This window comes from Mustelus asterias, unplaced genomic scaffold (assembly GCF_964213995.1).
Source record: "Mustelus asterias unplaced genomic scaffold, sMusAst1.hap1.1 HAP1_SCAFFOLD_3430, whole genome shotgun sequence".
In the NCBI taxonomy this organism is placed as follows: domain Eukaryota; kingdom Metazoa; phylum Chordata; class Chondrichthyes; order Carcharhiniformes; family Triakidae; genus Mustelus; species Mustelus asterias.
Genome location: NW_027593375.1, coordinates 30001 through 33508, shown reverse-complemented (window position 1 = coordinate 33508; position 3508 = coordinate 30001). Strand labels below are relative to the sequence as shown.

Genomic DNA, 3508 nt, shown 5'->3' with positions numbered 1-3508 from the left:
CTCTCTCGCCCCCCCTCTCTCGCCCCCCCTCTCTCGCCCCCCTCTCTCGCCCCCTCTCTCTCGCCCCTCTCTCTCGCCCCCTCTCTCTCGCCCCCTCTCTCTCGCCCCCTCTCTCTCGCCCCTCTCTCTCGCCCCCTCTCTCTCGCCCCCTCTCTCTCGCCCCCTCTCTCTCGCCCTCTCTCTCTCTCGCCCCCTCTCTCTCTCTCGCCCCCTCTCTCTCTCTCGCCCCCTCTCTCTCTCTCGCCCCCTCTCTCTCTCGCCCCCTCTCTCTCTCTCGCCCCTCTCTCTCTCTCGCCCCCTCTCTCTCTCTCGCCCCCTCTCTCTCTCTCTCGCCCCTCTCTCTCTCTCGCCCCCTCTCTCTCTCTCGCCCCCTCTCTCTCTCTCTCGCCCCCTCTCTCTCTCTCTCGCCCCCTCTCTCTCTCTCTCGCCCCCTCTCTCTCTCTCTCGCCCCCTCTCTCTCTCACCCTCTCTCTCTCACCCTCTCTCTCTCTCTCTCTCGCACCCTCTCTCTCTCTCTCTCACCCTCTCTCTCTCTCTCTCACCCTCTCTCTCTCACCCTCTCTCTCTCTCTCTCACCCTCTGTCTCTCTCCCCCCTGTGTAGGTGAGATTCTCTTGCGGAATATGAGTGTCCAAGCTGAGTCACCGTTTGGTGCGGGAACCCTGACGCACCTCCTGCTCTCCGGCTCTCTCTCTGACAGAGAGGCCTGTGCCATCGCTCTGCCCATGCTGTGCCGGTAAGTGTGTGAGGCGTTTCCCCTTCCTCTCTTCCCCCCCCTCCCCGAACCCCCCTCACTGTCCTCCTCCCCCTCCCTCCCGATGAGATCCCCTCTCACTCTTGTAAACTCCAGTATATATAACGTTTAAAGTTTATTTATTAGTGTCACAAGTCAACTTACATTAACACTGCAATGAAGTTACTGTGAGAATCCCCCAGTCGCCACACACTCCTGTTCGGGTAACACTGAGGGGGAATTTAGCACAGTCAATCCCACCCTAACCAGCACAGTCTTTCAGACTGTGGGAGGAAACCGGAGCACCCGGAGGAAACCCACGCAGACACGGGGAGAATGTGCAGACTCCGCACAGACAGTGACCCGAGCCGGGAATCGAACCCGGGTCCCTGGCGCTGTGAGGCAGCAATGCTAACCCACTGTGTCGCTGTGCCACCCTCTGAGCTAGTCCCAATTGCCCGTGTTTGGCCCATATCCCTCTATCCCCATCGTACCCATGTAACTGTCTAAATGCTTTTTAAAAGACAAAATTGTACCCGCCTCTACTACTGCCTCTGGCAGCTCGTTCCAGACACTCACCACCCTCTGTGTGAAAAAATTGTCCCTCTGGACCCTTTTGTATCTCTCCCCTCTCACCTTAAACCTCTGCCCTCTAGTTTTAGACTCCCCTACCTTTGATTTGATTTGATTTATTATTGTCCCGTGTATCGGGATACAGTGAAAAGTATTGTTTCTTGCGCGCTGTACAAAGCATACCGTTCATAGAGTACAGAGGGGAGAAGGAAAGGAGAGGGTGCAGAATGTAGTGTCACAGTCACAGCTCGGGGTGTAGAGAAAGATCAACTTAATATAAGGTAGGTCCATTCAAAAGTCTGACGGCAGCAGGGAAGAAGCTGTTCTTGAGTCGGTCGGTACGTGACCCCAGACTTTTGTATCTTTTTCCCGATGGAAGAAGGTGGAAGAGAGAATGTCCGGGGGGTGCATGGGGGGTTTTTGATTCTGCCGGCTGCTTTTCCCCCGAGGCAGCGGGAAGTGTAGACAGAGTCAATGGATGGGAGGCTGGGGTTTGCGTGATGGGACTGGGCTACATTCACGACCCTTTGTAGTTCCTTGCGGTCTTGGGCAGAGCAGGAGCCCCAGACCGAGCTGTGATACAACCCAGAAAGGATGCTTTCTATGGGGCATCTGTAAAAGTTGGTGAGAGTCGGAGCTGACATGCCAAATTTCCTTAGTCTTCTGAGAAAGTAGAGGCATTGGTGGGGCTTTCTTAACTATAGTGTCGGCGTGGGGGGGACCAGGACAGGTTGTTGGTGATCTGGACACCTAGAAACCTGAAGCTCCCTCGACCCTTTCTACTTCATCCCCGTTGATGTAGACAGGAGCATGTTCTCCTTTACGCTTCCTGAAGTCGATGACAATCTCCTTCGTTGTGTTGACATTGAGGGAGAGATTATTGTTGTCAGATGAGTTCCCAGCAGATGGAGGGGGGGGGAATCCACAGAGGTGAACAAGATGGTGGCAGGACTGGATAGGGTGGGGAAAGAAGTCAGCTTTTCCCAAGGGCTGGTGTGGTGTGGGGGGCAGAGACAGAGATCCCAAGTTTTGGGAGGGGCGGTGGACCACGAGGAGGGACATTTTTTTTTAATGCAACGAGGGTGAACAGCCTCATGTATGCGACATGGTGGCAGCGGGAGAGGGAGCAACTTCACGTGTGTGTGTGTGGAACCAGGGAGTGCGCGCGCGGAGCCTGGGGAGAGAATTGGGACAGACCTGATTGGATAACAGCCTTTTCGTTCTGCCAATCGAGCATGGCGTTGATGTGGCGAATGGCCTTGTGTCTGTAAGTTACTCTACAATGGTATTTAAGGCAGTTGGGGAGCCTTGTTCGAGATGAAAGTGAGGAGGTGTGGGATAGAGGGAAAGTTGGCCGATTGGAGAGGTAACTGGCTGTCTGATCGAAGACAGAGGGTGGTGGTGGATGGAAAATTTTCGGACTGGAGGCAGGTTGCTAGCGGAGTGCCGCAGGGATCAGTGCTTGGTCCTCTGCTCTTTGTGATTTTTATTAATGACTTAGAGGAGGGGGCTGAAGGGTGGATCAGTAAATTTGCTGATGACACCAAGATTGGTGGAGTAGTGGATGAGGTGGAGGGCTGTTGTAGGCTGCAAAGAGACATAGATAGGATGCAGAGCTGGGCTGAAAAATGGCAAATGGAGTTTAACCCTGATAAATGTGAGGTGATTCATTTTGGTAGGACTAATTTAAGTGTGGATTACAGGGTCAAAGGTAGGGTTCTGAAGACTGTGGAGGAACAGAGAGATCTTGGGGTCCATATCCACAGATCTCTGAAGGTTGCCACTCAAGTGGATAGAGCTGTGAAGAAGGCCTATAGTGTGTTAGCTTTTATTAACAGGGGGTTGGAGTTTAAGAGCCGTGGGGTTATGCTGCAACTGTACAGGACCTTGGTGAGACCACATTTGGAATATTGTGTGCAGTTCTGGTCACCTCACTATAAGAAGGATGTGGAAGCGCTGGAAAGAGTGCAGAGGAGATTTACCAGGATGCTGCCTGGTTTGGAGGGTAGGTCTTATGAGGAAAGGTTGAGGGAGCTGGGGCTGTTCTCTCTGGAGCGGAGGAGGCTGAGGGGAGACTTAATAGAGGTTTATAAAATGATGAAGGGGATAGATAGAGTGAACGTTCAAAGACTATTTCCTCGGGTGGATGGAGCTATTACAAGGGGGCATAACTATAGGGTTCGTGGTGGGAGATACAGGAAGG

The 3508-nt window shown here is 53.4% G+C and overlaps 1 protein-coding gene across 1 annotated transcript in view; it reads left to right on the top strand.

The window, feature by feature from the left end:
• Positions 1-601: 601 nt before the first annotated feature.
• LOC144490559 (armadillo repeat-containing protein 5-like) overlaps positions 602-3508 on the top strand; it is a 7775-nt gene continuing 4868 nt past the window's right edge. Inside the window, exon 1 of the mRNA XM_078208278.1 lies at positions 602-735. The gene's annotated coding sequence lies outside the window, so the exon portion shown is untranslated. The remainder of the gene's footprint in view (positions 736-3508) is intronic.